This window comes from Lithobates pipiens, unplaced genomic scaffold (genome assembly GCF_037356315.1).
Source record: "Lithobates pipiens isolate NorthernLeopardFrog02 unplaced genomic scaffold, aLitPip1_a1.2 Scaffold_16, whole genome shotgun sequence".
NCBI classification, from domain to species: domain Eukaryota; kingdom Metazoa; phylum Chordata; class Amphibia; order Anura; family Ranidae; genus Lithobates; species Lithobates pipiens.
In genome coordinates this window covers 340979573-340996819 of record NW_027507748.1, presented here as the reverse complement: position 1 = coordinate 340996819, position 17247 = coordinate 340979573, and the positions used below count along the sequence as shown (strand labels likewise).

Genomic DNA, 17247 nt, shown 5'->3' with positions numbered 1-17247 from the left:
TACTGAACAGTTATTCTTTAGTTCTTAATTGCAAGAACAAAACTACAGCCATGATAGGAGTGGTAATCCAATACAACCAAACAAAATGTAGCTTGCCAAGTCAGACCAGCACAAGATGGATTTTGTTGAGTTGCTGTGGTTTTCTGTGCTTAAAGGGGTTGTAAACGTTCGTTTTTTAATTTTCTAAATAGGTTCCTTTAAGCTAGTGCATTGTTGGTTCACTTACCTTTTCCTTCGATTTCCCTTCTAAATATTTTTTTTCCTTTGTCTGAATTTCTCACTTCCTGTTTCTCCTCAAACTTCACACCATGATCTGAGTGGTGTTTAGTCAGCCAGAACAGCTTACTGGAGGAGGAACAGGAAGTGAGAAATTCAGACAAAGAAAAAAAAAAAAAAAAAACATTTAGAAGAGAAATCGAAGGAAAAATGTAAGTGAACCAATAATGCACTAGCTTAAAAGGAACCTATTTAGAAAATAAAAAAACAAACCTTTACAACCCCTTTAAAATCACACCATAGCCTCAAAGTTGCTCTTTGTTTTTAAGAGAATGGGGAACTTCTACTTGGTTTTTATTGCTTCCTGTGTTGTCAATATGGACCCCACCCCAATCCTATTCCAAAAAAAAAAAAAAAAAAAAAAAAAAAAAAAAAAAAGGGAGGAGGAGAATGGCTGTTACCAGTACAGAAGGGTCTAACCCAGCCTGTCTCAAACAAGAAGCAACGCTTGAATTTTCTGGTCTCAAGGAACCCCTGCCAATATATTTTTTTCAGTAATAATAAAATTATGAATGGCATAATATCTGAAAAGGAAAACAGATGTGAAAAATGTAGTACCACAATGGTAGTCACTGCAATGCCTACTTTCATTAGCGGTCAATGGAGAAAGGCACACGTAAAATTGGTAGCCTTTGGGAGAAGTACCCCTTTACATTGGTGCTCAGTGGGAAGAATTGAATCTTGGGAAAAAAAATAAATAAAAATAAAAATAAAACTTAAATCTTGAAATGATCGAATATATAAAAAAAATAAAATAAAAAAACACAAAAAGGAAGGGGTAGTTGATGCTTGGAATAGACTTCTACCTTCTACACACTATTAGATTTTCGGTAGGATTTTTGTCTTCAGATTTAAAACCATATGAGGTCAAACCTTAGGAGTTTCAATTTGTATGCAATCAGGAATGCCCTTGCACTACATGATTTTGGTAAATCTGAAGACAAATCAGCAGAAAATCTAATATAGTGTGTTTGGGGCCTAAGTCGACAGTAAGTGGATTCAAACAAAATGGGTAAAACAAATCTATACTCAAATAAAAAAAATGAAGTTTCTCAAAAAACAAAAACAGCAACAAAATAATAATGGGTCAGAAACAATGGACCACTTGGTCTTTTTTCTGCTGTCGCTCTATATTTCTAGGGATATCCTGGAAACAGGGCTGATTTGCAGCACATAAGCTGGCTAAGCAGCAAGAAACCCATGGATGGTTTGTTTGATTTGCACTGTATATATTAAGTGACAAAGTATTTTATCACGTTCTGACCGCTCCCTATGAAATGATCAGGGGCCTTCTGAAATCATTTGTTTTAAGAACATCACAAACATGTGTAGAGATGAATCACTGACAAATGGGGAATATCTGTATCCAGGTCAATTTATTTTTGCATCTCATGATCATCTCATCACATGCACTGTCCTAAAGTCAACAATTGTGTTAAAAGTTATAGCACGCTAAAGTACCCATGATTAGTATTATATTCAGAAACAATGTACCAAGAAAGTGTCCCTGGGGCAGACACTGAGATTTGCGATTGTCACTCTACAGGAAGTTACTGGATTGAAGGGAACTATTGTCTCAGTAATGACTTTTACCAGCAAGTGTGTATATGTGTCCACAGTACAGATGTTTTAAATGCAAACATCAGCAGTCACAGCTCAAGCACTTGTGTTCGAGATAAGCAGCACGGCTGACGAAACACACATTTCCTGCAACTGCCAAAATCCTGTCCATACTCTGCAAACGCTAGGTTATTACCAGGAGAGGAAACTAGAAAGCAAAATATATAGAGCAAATTTTAAAAGAAAAGCAAATTGTGAATCATCACTTTAAGCCCCCACAGTTATTACCCTTTATTCCACTTGACCCTCCCTTTTAGATCGTAAGCTCTAAGGAGCAGGGTCCTCCGATTCCTCCTGTATTGATACTGTACTGTCTGCCCTCATGTTGTAAAGCGCTGGTGCTATATAAATGCTGTATAATAATAATATTATTATTAATAAGAAGCATTCCATTAGTTCTTCTTAGATGGACATGCGTGGAGGACGTGAGCTGTGGATGGCAGTAACCACTAAGTGGTATGACGCATCTTGTTAATACAAGAAAGGGTTGATTGGTGTGGAATTTCTGTTTAATGGAAATCCCCTTTATGTAGGATGAAAATGGAAAAAAAATAAAAAAATAAATAAAAAAAGAGAGGAAGAAGAAGGATTCAACAAATGGCCTCTCATCCTTCATTCCATAATCTTTTTTGATACATTTGATGCAGCATCAAATTTGTTTTGGCCTTGACACAGCACTCGTAGCAGGGAATTCGTTCAAACTTCTAAAGTAGTCCATACTCACTCCATCAGCAGTTCCCAACCTTTTTTTTTAATTTTAACTTACTTGCGTATCTCTTGGCACCCTCTTTTTTTAAACTTTACCTGTTGGCAGCCCGTTTCCATACTTCATATTAGCAAAATGTTTGTAGTCAATATAGTTGCTATTTCATATCGATAGTTTATAACTATAAGCCCTTGTACACACGGTCGGAAATTCCGACCGCAAAATCCGTCTGTTTTTTTCCCCCCCCCGACGGATTTTGTCCGAAAATGGTGATACATACACATGGTCGGACAATCCGATCATTCGGGAACGTGATGACGTTCGTTCTCTGCGACGGGATTACGTTCAGGCTAGTAGCCAATAGCTTTGGTCTCGTAATTTGATCTGAGCATGCGTGGCACTTTGTACAATCGGAATTCTCTACAAACGATCGGACAAAGTCCAATCGGATCATGCTGTCGGAAAATTTTATATCCAGCTCTCAAACTTTGTTGGTCTGACATGCCGACAGAAAAAGTCAGATGGAGCCCACACACGGTCGGATTATCCAACAACACGGTCCAATCGGACATTTTTCGTCAGAATTTCCAACCGTGTGTACAAGGGCTAAGACAGACTATAGACTGTTCAAATTTCTTTCCTGCAACCACAGGTTTCAGGAAAGAAGTTCACATGATTCCCCTATCAACACAGACAGTGTTAACAGGGGAAACTCTCCTACCAAGCAATTGTCTTCTCCCAGCAGGGGGGCAGTGGTGGGTGAGGGAATCCGGTTCCACCGAGAAAAGACAGCGATCATCAATAGCGGCTATAGCAGCCGCTTGCAATTATCACATGTAAAATCCGCCAGGCTGGTTATACACAAGTTGATTGAATAACTTGGTACATTCAGCCTGCCCCTTTAAAAGGTTTGAATTTCGAGATTTGAACCATCTATGGCCAGCCTAAATAAATAGCAATGGAACATTAAAAGTGGTTGTAAACCCAGTGAAGTGACTCAAATCCTTCTACATACGTTGTACCTGCAGTACTTTATTCTCTACAGCCTTCTAAAAACAAAAACACAAAGATAAAAGGTTTTTTTCTCAGCTTCAGAAGGCACACACAAAGCACAGTGCTCAGTGTAATCTGAAACCTGAGTGGATGGAATGGTTTCCCCCTCCTACACAGAATCACAGAGCAGGGTTGCCAACTGCTAGTAAATTCACTGACAGTTTGTAGAAATCCGAGATTTTTTTTTTACAACTGCCAGTAAATATCAGGGGCGATAATTTCTTGCTGCGTTGACTTTTTAAGGGTAAATCAAGCAGATTACATTGTTATAGGTCTTGTCAATGCTTCCATATCATGTTTATACTGTTCAAATATTCACTGCATTTTTAATAGGAGTTCTGTAATTTCTCAGGTTGCCAGTAAAAAAACATGCTCCGCCAATACATTTTCCATGTTTTGTCAGTAAAAAAAAAATGCTGCGGGAGGTTGGCAATCCTGTCATAGAGAAACATGGACAATCACCCGTTGCGTGCTGGGGGGCGTAGCCCAATATAATCTGTTGACTCATGCAGATAGCAGTGAGAAGTGACCGAAGAAAGAAATTACACTTGCTGCTTTGGATTGAAGCAATTACACACTACGGAAAGATATGCTGTGTTCATTTTTCATGTCCGAGGTTTACAAGCACTAAGGTAATTTACTTCTTTGAAGTACAGGTTCACTGACTCCAGCAGGAACACTCTGCCTGTCTTAACTGCTCTCCAACTTCTTCTACAGTCGGCTTCTTTTAAACTTCCACACCCTCTCCTAGGCCCAGAGCGCATCAGGGCACTGGCAGGGGCACCTGATGTTGGCAAACACCACACAGAATGATGTGGCAGTGCAGTGGTCACAAAGTGGTTTGTCAGCAGAGGCACTCAAGCATTGAGAACCCTCTCTCAAAGCTTCCTGCAGCACGTCGTTAATCATTGCGTAGAGTGCTGCAGTAAACATTGCTTGGGTGGCCTGCTCCTGTACAGGCTCAAGGGGAGAGGTGGGCACCTGCATAATGTGCGGTGTGGCTGCATGCTGTGACTTCTGTTGATAGGTGGAATATGAAGGGAAGAGGATGACCACAGATCACTCTGCTCCTGCCTACTGAGGCCTACCTCGTGTCACTTAGGGGTTTGTTTACTAAAGCTGGAAAGTGCAAAATCAGCTCACTTCTGCAAAGAAGCCAAACGGCTATTGCCAAAGCTTAATTGTAACGAGGTTAGAAGCCGATTGGTTTCTATGCAGAAGTAAACCTGATTTTGCACTTTCCAGCTTTAGCAACGAAACCCCTTGGTGACCAAGTGACACTTCGTTTTCAGTCATGTTATCAAATATAGTCTGCCATTATTCATTTTTTTTTGTGTACCCCTAAATATACCGGTGTGTACTCCTGGGGGTACACACACCCCAGGCTGGGAACCACTACCTTATATTAAAAACAGTCATAATGAATGGTTAATTGCAAAACACTCGAGGCTCTATACTAAATGATGTCATGAAGAGACACAAATTCTAACAACTATGTAGTGTTGAATGCCAGTCCAAGCCTCATCAAGTCATGCAACAGATGACACATGTATGGGTAAATAATAGTTCCGTTTTTAGCAAGCAAATCTAATTATGAAATAACTATGGTGCTGAAGGCTTGCAGGTGTTGGAATAACTACACTGCACAAGACTTGAATAATGGAGAATCCTCAAACATCTGACTTTTTAAAACCAAATTCCATCCAAAAGTTGTTGTTTTTTTATTTTTAATCTGAATAAAATGGGAAACTGCTAGAACCACCATCAAGTTTTACATTGCTGTCAGCGTCTCACTGGGGAGATTTTCGGTCTGTTTCATGCCTGTCAGGCGATGGAAATTGGGGGGGGGAAAGAGGGCAGGGAGCGTCCATTTCCACATAGGAAAAAAAAAAACACACAACACTTTTTTTCTTTACCAGTGGGGAAAAGTTTGGACATTACCAGCCTGCAATTGTATTTTTTTTTGTTCTCACTGGGAAGATTTCCCTCACTTCCTGTCTAGGAGTTAGATGTCAAACCAAGCAGGAAGTGAAAGGAAATCTCCTCGTGGATTTCAGACTAACAAAAAAAAATAAAAAAATAAAAAAAATAAAACACACACAACAGGGGTTCTAATCCGTCTGTACTCCACCCCCAGAAAAGAAAAAAAAAAAAAAAAAAAAGTTTGGCTGGAGTCACACAGCTTGAAGGTTCTCAAGGCAAAAAGCACTAATAAAACAATGTTTAGAGTGATTTTCTTGTTAAATTAACAAAGTCATCCAAGAGAAATACGTTTCTACTTGTCAGTAGTGACAGCAAAGCTAAGGAAAATAAATCATCACAGAAACCGTTTTGGCAGCATACATTGTGTTCATACACCATATCTATTTTTTCTCAGATCCAAGGGCTCCCCTTATGTTTATCTTGTAGGTATACTGTTACAGAACCATACCCAGCCTTCTTGCACTTCTCTATAATGCCTGCTATGTAATAAAATGAATGTACATAACTAGGAACTAATATGAAGACAATGGTGATAATCCAGTCACACATACATATGTATACATTGTTAATAGGAACTTTTCATCATTTAGGTTTTTAATTTTAAAGTGACTTCTACATATATCAGCCACTGAATACAGTAGGACACAATTATATTTAACATGGCGTTAGTCGTGTTTTAACATGTCTCCCTAGCCAGATCAGGCTCCTTGTACGCGGGGTATCTAGCTGCTGCTTGCAGAGGTTTTAGTACACCCTAGAGAACCCGTTTCTCCAGGCACTCACCCCTGAACGCATAGGGCCCTAAAATGTGCAGTGTTCAGACGCAGCATATTTCAGCCCGGCAGACTTAACAAGCTACAGGCAACCGGATTGTATGCTGCACCCGTGCCTCCTGGGTGCACTAAAAACGCTGAGATTCACGCACACAGCAGCTAGACGCTTAGCAAGCAAACTACATGACAAAACTGACATTATTAGCCATTGTTCTGCTAAAACCTCTTATATAACAAAAAGGATGCGCCACCAGGGAGGTGGGAGCCGGTCAAGAGAACTTTTTTGGCAATGCCGGCCGACTTCTGTGGGACTGGCTGTCAGCCGGTTTCTATTGAACTGGCCGATGCTACCCAACATTCAGCCAGTGTGTATGGGGGCTTAACAGCAAACTAAATTTGTTTGACTTTCATTGGCTAATTCAATAGGTACATTTTGAATCACAGTACTTAGTACCAGGTTATTTACATTTTTTTAGAGCAGTAGTTCTTAACTGTTTTACCCCAAAAGAATGACAAGTTTAAGTTACAAAACAACAGCAAAAGAGAACTGCATTTATAGAAAACAGATTACAGAACAAAAATAAAAAAGAACAAAAAACGATAGACGCATTATCATTATCCAACCAACCTCAAGGTCTCCACCAAAGATGTGGGTCTGAGACCCCTTACTGGCAAAGCACTGTCCCCCCCGACAGAAATACTACAATCTTTGAAGTAGCTTCAGGTTTCAGGGAACCCCTGCTAAAATTATTTCTTTGAGGGAAGAAAGCCTATTACGTTGGTGGTCATTTCAATGAATGCCCCCCTTACCGTGATGGTCAAGATGTTTTTTTTTTTTTTTTTTTGTTTGCTGAAAGTAACATCAGTGGTGTCATGTCGCTAGCTCTGCCAAGTGGCCTTGGATCAGAAACTATGAAGACACAATCAGATGGAAGGTCAGTCACAGTTCAAAGAACCCCTAACAATCTAAGGAGAAACCCTAGGGTTCTACTGAACCCTGGCTGAGAAGGGACAATTTTAGTAAGTAATAACATTTTCCATACAGAACAATACACAGAACGCAGTTTCCCCAAAAGGATCTTACAGTCTAATTTACCCTCTCTCAACATTTTTAACACAGAGGAACCCCCCGCCAATAAATACTATAGCTACAGTTCATGGTAAATTGGTGTGATGGTCAAAGGGAAGAATGCTCCTTACATTTGTGGTCATTGGGAAGATTCTCCTGCCCCACTTGCGGAGAGCTAAAAAGATTGTTTGTGTTGGCAATTGCATATATGCAAGGCAAAAATTACTCATTGCCCAAAAGGAACCCCTTGCTTCCTCTAGAGCAGGGGCCTCCAAACTGCAGTCCAAGGGCGAAATGTGGCCTTTTGCATGTCTTTACCAAGCCCTTGGGGTACTAGTCCTCAATACTATTCTTCCTACTGACAACAATGCAGCACTATTCCTCCCACTGACACCAGCCATGGGGCACCATTTCTCTCACTGGACATTAGCAATAGGATACTATTACTCTTACCAATTCCAATAATCGGGCACTACTCCTCCTACTGACCACCAACCCTTAGGCCATATTTATTTATACAAATTGTCACTACAAAAATAGTTACATTTGTGACAAAATCAATTTTCTCAAACATTCAACAGGTCTTTTTTAACCTCCACTTTCACGTGAATATGTTTATTTTTTTATTTATTTATTTTTTTAAATCTGTTACAACAATAGTATCATACAGTAAAAATGTGTTGCAAATAAGAACTACATGAATTTGTTGCATGTGCTGGTATGAACAATGAAAATAGTTTTCATTAAGTTGGCACAAAGCTTCCAACTACATATACACAGGAATGTGTTGCCTTAAGCTGCCCATAGATGGCCTGCTGAACCGGCCAGACTTTGATCCATCTATAGCCATTCTCACTTGACAGAAGTCAATCTAATGATCGACTTCTGTCAAACAGGGACTGTTAAAAAAAAAAAGGTCGATCAGCAGGCTGACGAGTATATTCCGATAGTGGAGGAGTTCCCACTGTCAGAATACAATGGCACAGAAGGGAGGTTTCCTCTATTCACCAAGCAAGTGTGGATGGGGAAATTATTATTTTTGTGATCAGTCTTCTGACTGGTTGAATAAAAACAAGGCATCTATGGTCAGTCTTACTGAATCACTTCCCCTTAGTTTAAAAAAAAAAAAAAAAAAAAAACAGTTGTAATGTCCTGAGCTAGGGCAAAAAACTGTAATATACAAGTTTAATGAAGCCTGACGCTGTAAATTAGCTAATTAAATTACCATGACACATGCTTTCTCATACATGTATTACGTAATATTCCCTACAGGAAGTGCCATTACATTGATAAAGCCTTACCCTACACAGCATCTACCCGTAAAATACATATGTAGAAATTTTTTCAATAGTAAACCACACAACATGCTACAGTACAACATCAGAACATACAGACAAATGATCACAAGCATATCCTCCTCAGCAACCAGCAAACACCTTTCATTTAAACAGATTGGCTTCTGCTGATGCCAAATACATGATTTGTAATGGAGATTAATCGCTGCTACAAATTGCTAATGCCAGCAATTTAATTGCCAGTCACTGGAGAGAGTGCTACAGCATTGAGTTGTGATCTGCTACAAATCACTCTCCTTATAGCAGCATTCCACAGAAATGCATTAAAAGTGAGATTCTGCCGAATCTTAATCGCTAAGCGATTTAAAAATTTAAGAGATACCCCCCCAAAAAAATAAAAATAAAAAAAAAGTGCTCATCTGACATCAGCATAATGCTGATTACACACGGGTGACTCTGTTGAGATCTCACCACTGACAATTTGTGGCAGGTTTGATAAGAGGCTGCCTGTTTATGCCTATGGCAATGAGATTCAGCACGCCAGCGAGAGAGTGACACCTCACTGCACCTGGATACAAAAAAGGGAGACATCCAATCGGCACACACAGTTTTTTTTTTTTGTGATCATGGCACTGGCAATTTGTCACTAGTGTCAGAAATGTCCCATTGGTCTTCAAGCTTGGGTTAATATATCGGTGATATTTTTTAGTAGAGCTTAAGCGCCAAGGCTGGACGTTGGTGAACATAGGTTGTTGAGCTGCCCCCTAGCCACCAAGCTGCAAGTTAACATGGTTGCAGCACAGCCTGGACCAAATCTAGAGAACTGGTCACGTTTGGCAGCCAATATTGCCACCAAACACAACTCATTCATCAAGTGAATATGGGTGGGCCACAACTGAGAATCAAACAATTGGTTTCTAGGTATGGTATTTTAATAGAAAAAAAAAACCCTTTCGCTGAAAAAAGGGCATTCAGGAGGTGGCAGACATTGCCTCAAATACATGGGCCAGCCATAGATGGAGCGCTAAGAAAAAAATCACTAGATTCCCTCATCAGCACAGTCAATGTTGCTGGGGGAATTCCCCCTGTGGAGCCATTGGGTTCCCCCAGCAGAGGGTGGCCAGGGAAGCCATCCCTGCCAAGAGAATACAGTTATCATTGCTAGTGGCTATAAAATTTGCTAGCAATAACCACAAGTAAAATCTGACAGGCTGGTTGTACTCAAGTTGATCGATCAGCCTGCCCATACATAGTTTGGTTCAGCAGGAACCAGCCGAGATTCAGATGAGATTTGAACAATCTATGGCTGGCTCTGGCAGCCACTGCTCTACTGCCGATAAGCATTCCATCAAAAAACGAGCTGAAGAGGATCGGTAGAGAGTAGCGTTTTCATAAACAAACCCCAAAAATTACCGTCGCTGGTGATTTTACCGGTGACTCAGAGCACTGAATCTTAATTGCTGAGAGAAAAATTGCTTTAAAAACTGAAGAAAACCATTATGATCTTAGTGAGAAATTTGCTTTAACAAAAACAGGAAATGGGGAAAAATAAAAAATAAAAAATAAAAATCACTGCAAAAATTGTCCCATATGACATCAGCCTAAGACCCCTTTCACACCAAGGTCTATAGCGCCTGCAATCCGCCCTCAAATTGCGGTCTCCAGTGTGAAAGCCCCGAGGGCTTTCACACCGGAGTGTTGCGCTGGCAGGACATCAGGAAAAGTCCTGCCAGCAGCTTCTTTGGAGCGGTGTGTTTACCGCTCCTCTACCGCTGCTCTCCATTGAAAGCAATGGGGCAGCGCTGTATTACCGCCGGCAAAACGCCGCTATTGCGGATGGTTTTAACCCTTTCTCGGCCGCTAGCAGGGGGTAAAATCGGCCCACTAGCAGCCGAAATGTGCTGCAAATCCGACGGTAAAACGCTGATAAAAATAGCGGCGTTTTACTGCTGACGCTATAGGCTCTGTGGTGTGAAAGGGGTCCAATAGTGGCAATACATGGTGCTATAAACTGATTGCATAAATCAACTGAACAATCAATGTGCAGGGCAAAATTCAATTGATGTTCCATACATGTGTACCCCAAGTGTTGATTAATTCCATACATAAACAGATTGTATCATGTCAATCGGATAAAAGCATAGGTCGTCTATTGTACTTCCAACTGACTGGAAGGTGTGAACCATGGAAATGGCTTAGGACACACACAAAAAAAAAAAAAAAAAAAAAAAAAAAAAAAGCACACACTACTGATTGATTTTTTTTTCCTGCACGGACAAGAACGTGAGGTGTATGATGACCCTTAAAGTGGTTGTAGACCCTTTACAACCACTTTAACTTACAGTTAAGCCTAGATTAAGGCTGCTTTCACACTGGGGCGAGAGCAGCGTCGGCGGTAAAGCGCCGCTATTTTTAACGGCGCTTTACCGTCGTTTTAGCGGCGGTGTGCGGGTGCTAGCGGGGTTGTTTTAACCCCCGCTAGCGGCCGAAAAGGGGTTAAACCCGCCCGCAAAGCGCCGCTGCAGCGGCGCTTTGCCGGCGGTATTGCCGCGGTGTCCCATTGATTTCAATGGGTAGCAGCGGTATAGGAGCGGTGAATACACCGCTCCTTCACCGCTGCAAAGATGCGGCTGGCAGGACTTTTTTCACCGTCCTGCCAGCGCATCGCTCCAGTGTGAAAGCCCTCCGGCTTTCACACTGGAGTTAAAGGGGCCGGTTTTTTTCAGGCGTTACACAGGCGCTATTTATAGCGCTGTAACGCCTGAATACCGCCCCAGTGTGAAAGCAGCCTAAGGCTTACCTGTAGGTGCAAGACATATCTCCCAAACCTAAAAAAGGTTTAGGAGATATATTTGCAGAAATATCGGCACCGATGTCAAGCGCAGGCGCACTGAGTGTGCTGTTTCTAATGGCAAGCATGCGCGGGAGTGACGTCATCACGGCTCCGGCCAGTCACATTGCTGGAGCCACGATACCCGAAAGTCATTCCGGGATAGATGGCGGTGTCGGAGGAGGGGGAACGAGGACCGTTTTTTGCATGCTAGTCTCGTATCGAAAATGAAGAGTTTACCAAGACCCCATAAACCTTTTTTTGTCCGATTTCCTTAAGACCCGTTTCACAATGGAGGCATTTTTTTCCAGGCGCTTTAGCGCTTAAAAATAGCGCCTGTAAAAATCCTCAGCTGCAATCCCAGCGTGAAAGCCAGACTGCCTTCACACTGGGGTGCTGTGCTGGCAGGACGTCAAAAAAAGTCCTGCAAGCAGCGTCTTTGCAGCGCTGTACACCGCTGCTAAAGTGCCCCTTGCCCATTGAAATCAATGGGCATCGCCACCGAACCACTGCAGCGGCACTTTGCGGGCAGTTTTAACCCTTTTAAAAAAGTGTTAAAAGTGCCCGCTTGGAAAAAACGCGCCACCGCCCTCATCTATAGCAGTAAGCGGCATTGGAAGGCTAAATAAGATAACAACAAGGCCTGGGGAAAGTGCCCGCTAGCGGCAGAAAAGGGATGCAAAAACGACAGTAAAGTGCCAAAAATATCGGCGCTTCACCACCGACGCCCAGGCGCTGGCAGTGTGAAAGTGCCTTTAGATTTACCAAAGGGCCTGCCTGATTGCATACAAATTGAAATTCTTAAGGTTTGACCTCATATTATATAGTTTTGCTAAATCTGAAAGGGGGGGGGGGGGGAATAAAAATGTATTTATAATATATATATATATATATATATATATATATATATATATATATATATAAAAATTTATTGCCCCGACAGAAAATTGTATAGTGTGTATCCAGCTTTAAGCTACAAAAACCTTGTATGACTAAAATTTTTTAGAAGTGATACAATGTATTGAATTGTATTTTGAGATAAAAATTGTATGGATTAAACAAAATGGTATGATCTGATATTGTACAAGAGAACGTTGTGTTTGTCCCTTCAGATAATTTGATAAATGACAAACTGTCACAAATCGGCTCTCGAAAGCGAATGAACGAACGATTGGATTATTATACGATCCCTTTAAAAGTGATCGTTTCCGTCCAGTTTTCTGATTGTGTGTACTAGGCTTAAAGGACTATTCATTTCAAATGCCAAATTATGATGACTATAAATCAGATGATATAAAAAAAAACGTACACATAGAAAGTTCATACCCATCTATTCCAAGAAAGGCCCTAAACTAAGAATATAGCAGCTGTGCATGGCAACCAATCAGCGTCCAGCTTTCTATTTATAAAGCTTAACCGAACAGGCTGAAGCTAGCAGCTGATTGGTCACTAAGCAAAGCTGCTCCAGTCTTAGTAAACCCATAGAATGCTTTTTTTCCCCTCCAACTGCTGCTGTTGATGAGAAGTTCCAAGTAAAGCCCAGGTCTTGCACCATGTGTATGTTGTTACACACAATGCTGCAGGCAGATTCCATCTCCTGGGGAGAAGTTGAAGGTTTGGGGATGGAGCAGTTGAAGAAAGAGATGAGAAGAGGAGTGATCAGAGAGTGGAGAGGCGCCTGTGTAATAACAAAGAGAAGAGTGTCTCTTTTGTGTGTGTAGGGATCAGTGATCACTTACCTTTGCTGTGATCCTCAGGTGTCCAGGCTGTATAGATGACAGAGCAGTGAGTGATCTCCTGGCACACACACGCTGTACTCTATGGAGGAGAGATGTGATCAGTTACTCACAGAGGAAATGACTAGCCCTAATTCCTAAGGTAGGGTTATTAGCATAGACAAGACCCCGCCCACCCCACTGTCTGCTCTATGACAGGGGGCGGGGCCCGGGGAGTGACAATGACCAGACTGGTACCTGGCTCACTGATCTCTGCTGTGCTAACCCCTTCACTGCCAGAGCCTGGGCTCAGGAGGGGAGGAGAGGAGAAGGGCGAGGAGAGGAGAGGGGGGACTATTGCACAACATCACAGCGATTTTCCAGATGGGACAGCAGCTGACTTTCATCAGAAAGCTCCGAGTGTTCCAAGGAGGACAGTGCGGTTTAATAAATGATCAGGACAATGACGTTACCATATGCTTTATGATGGCGTTCCTGGAAGAGCTCGCCCCTTCTCTTGTTCAATCATGGAAACTTTACAGGCTCCTTTCTTCTCCATGTTTACCTTAAAAGGCCCAGACGGGTTATATCGCACTGCTTCTACTTGCTGCTTTCCTATGGCCCGTACACGCGATCTGTACGTCCGATCGTCCGACTTTTTTCGCTTAAAAGTAGAAATTGTATAGGTTACTAAAGTCACGAAAATTCTCGTACAAGAGAAAAAAAAAATTGAAATGAAGTGATGTCATGTGTTGTAGTGTATTTGTATTGTATTTTCGGATGACAGCTGTACTGACTAAATCAAAGTCGTGCTTGTCTGATCAAATAATATCGAATTAACTGTTGTGATCAGCTCCCGAAAGCTCTGTACTATTTATTATTATTATTATACAGGATTTATATAGCGCCAACCAGGGGCGTTGCTAGGTCTACAAAAGAACTGGGGCTGGAGCCCGTAGCAGCGTAGTAAAGAAAGTCATACGCTTGGGCGGGCATACACATGTATATACAATAATATACGTATGTGTATATTCCCAGAGAGCCCCCCACTTACATCAGAGTCCCCAGAGAGCCCCCCACTTACATCAGGGTCCCCAGAGAGCCCCCCACTTACATCAGGGTCCCCAGAGCCCTCCGTTACATCAGGGTCCCCAGAGAGCCCCCCACTTACATCAGGGTCCCCAGAGAGCCTCCCCCTTGCATCAGGGTCCCCAGAGAGCCCCCCCACTTACATCAGGGTTCCCAGAGAGCCCCCCTTACATTAGGGCCCCAGAGAGCCTCCCCTTTGCATCAGAGTCCCCAGAGAGCCCCCCACTTACATCAGGGTTGCCAGAGAGCCCCCCTTACATTAGGGTCCCCAGAGAGCCTCCCTTTGGCATCAGGGTCCCCAGAGAGCCCCCCACTTACATCAGGGTTCCCAGAGAGCCCCCCTTACATTAGGGTCCCCAGAGAGCCTCCCCTTTGCATCAGGGTCCCCAGAGAGCCCCCCACTTACATCAGGGTTCCCAGAGAGCCCCCCACTTACATCAGGGTCCCCAGAGAGCTCCCCTTACATCAGGGTCCTCAGAGAGCCCCCCACTTACATCAGGGTTCCCAGAGAGCCCCTCACTTACATCAGGGTTCCCAGAGAGCCCCTCACTTACATCAGGGCTCCCAGAGAGCCTCCACTTACATCAGGGTCCCCAGAAAGCCCCCTCCTTGCATCGGGGTCCCCGGAGAGCTCCCCTTACATCAGGGTCCCCAGAGAGCCTCCCCTTTGCATCAGGGTCCCCAGAGAGCCCCCCACTTACATCAGGTTTGCCAGAGAGCCCCCTTACATTAGGGTCCCCAGAGAGCCTCCCCTTTGCATCAGAGTTCCCAGAGAGCCCCCCACTTACATCAGGGTTGCCAGAGAGCCCCCCTTACATTAGGGTCCCCAGAGAGCCTTCCCCTTAAATTGGGGTCCCCAGAGAGCCCCCCACTTACATCAGGGTTGCCAGAGAGCCCCCTTACATTAGGGTCCCCAGAGAGCCCCCCACTTACATCAGGGTTGCCAGAGAGCCCCTTACATTAGGGTCCCCAGAGAGCCTTCCCCTTAAATTGGGGTCCCAGAGAGCCCCCCACTTACATCAAGGTTTCCAGAGAGCCCCTCCTTACATTAGGGTCCCCAGAGAGCCTTTCCCTTAAATCGGGGTCCCCAGAGAGCCCCCCCACTTACATCAGGGTCCCCAGAGAGCCCCCCACTTACATCAGGGTCCCCAGAGAGCCTCCCCCTTGCATCAGGGTCCCCAGAGAGCCCCCCACTTACATCAGGGTTGCCAGAGAGCCCCTCTTACATTAGGGTCCCCAGAGAGCCTTCCCCTAAATTGGGGTCCTCAGAGAGCCCCCCACTTACATCAGGGTTTCCAGAGAGCCCCCCCTTACATTAGGGTCCCCAGAGAGCCTTCCCCTTAAATCGGGGTCCCCAAAGAGCCCCCCACTTACATCAGGGTCCCCAGAGCCCCCCGTTACATCAGGGTTCCCAGAGAGCCCCCCACTTACATCAGGGTCCCCAGAGAGCCTCCCCCTTGCATCAGGGTCCCCAGAGAGCCCCCCACTTACATCAGGGTTCCCAGAGAGCCCCCCTTACATTAGGGCCCCAGAGAGCCTCCCCTTTGCATCAGAGTCCCCAGAGAGCCCCCCACTTACATCAGGGTCCCCAGAGAGCCCCCCACTTACATCAGGGTCCCCAGAGAGCCTCCCCCTTGCATCAGGGTCCCCAGAGAGCCCCCCACTTACATCAGGGTTGCCAGAGAGCCCCTCTTACATTAGGGTCCCCAGAGAGCCTTCCCCTAAATTGGGGTCCTCAGAGAGCCCCCCACTTACATCAGGGTTTCCAGAGAGCCCCCCCTTACATTAGGGTCCCCAGAGAGCCTTCCCCTTAAATCGGGGTCCCCAAAGAGCCCCCCACTTACATCAGGGTCCCCAGAGCCCCCCGTTACATCAGGGTTCCCAGAGAGCCCCCCACTTACATCAGGGTCCCCAGAGAGCCTCCCCCTTGCATAAGGGTCCCCAGAGAGCCCCCCACTTACATCAGGGTTCCCAGAGAGCCCCCCTTACATTAGGGCCCCAGAGAGCCTCCCCTTTGCATCAGAGTCCCCAGAGAGCCCCCCACTTACATCAGGGTCCCCAGAGAGCCCCCCACTTACATCAGGGTCCCCAGAGAGCCTCCCCCTTGCATCAGGGTCCCCAGAGAGCCCCCCACTTACATCAGGGTTGCCAGAGAGCCCCTCTTACATTAGGGTCCCCAGAGAGCCTTCCCCTAAATTGGGGTCCTCAGAGAGCCCCCCACTTACATCAAGGTTTCCAGAAAGACCCCCCTTACATTAGGGTCCCCAGAGAGCCTTCCCCTTAAATCGGGGTCCCCAAAGAGCCCCCCACTTACATCAGGGTCCCCAGAGCCCCCCGTTACATCAGGGTTCCCAGAGAGCCCCCCACTTACATCAGGGTCCCCAGAGAGCCTCCCCCTTGCATCAGGGTCCCCAGAGAGCCCCCCACTTACATCAGGGTTCCCAGAGAGCCCCCCTTACATTAGGGCCCCAGAGAGCCTCCCCTTTGCATCAGAGTCCCCAGAGAGCCCCCCACTTACATCAGGGTTGCCAGAGAGCCCCCCTTACATTAGGGTCCCCAGAGAGCCTCCCCTTTGTATCAGGGTCCCCAGAGAGCCCCCCACTTACATCAGGGTTCCCAGAGAGCCCCCCTTACATTAGGGTCCCCAGAGAGCCTTCCCCTTAAATTGGGGTCCCCAGAGAGCCCCCACTTACATCAGGGTTTCCAGAGAGCCCCCCCTTACATTAGGGTCCCCAGAGAGCCTTCCCCTTAAATCGGGGTCCCCAGAGAGCCCCCCACTTACATCAGGGTCCCCAGAGAGCCCCCCACTTACATCAGGGTCCCCAGAGAGCCTCCCTC

At 44.7% G+C, this 17247-nt stretch overlaps 1 protein-coding gene across 2 annotated transcripts in view; it reads right to left on the bottom strand.

Moving 5' to 3' along the window:
• FHL3 (four and a half LIM domains 3) overlaps positions 1-13516 on the bottom strand; it is an 88068-nt gene extending 74552 nt beyond the window's left edge. The window contains exon 1 of one of the 2 annotated variants that reach the window (XM_077481810.1): positions 13345-13516. The gene's annotated coding sequence lies outside the window, so the exon portion shown is untranslated. The remainder of the gene's footprint in view (positions 1-13344) is intronic. The other variant, XM_077481809.1, reaches the window with a different exon arrangement.
• Between the last annotated feature and the right edge of the window lie 3731 nt (positions 13517-17247).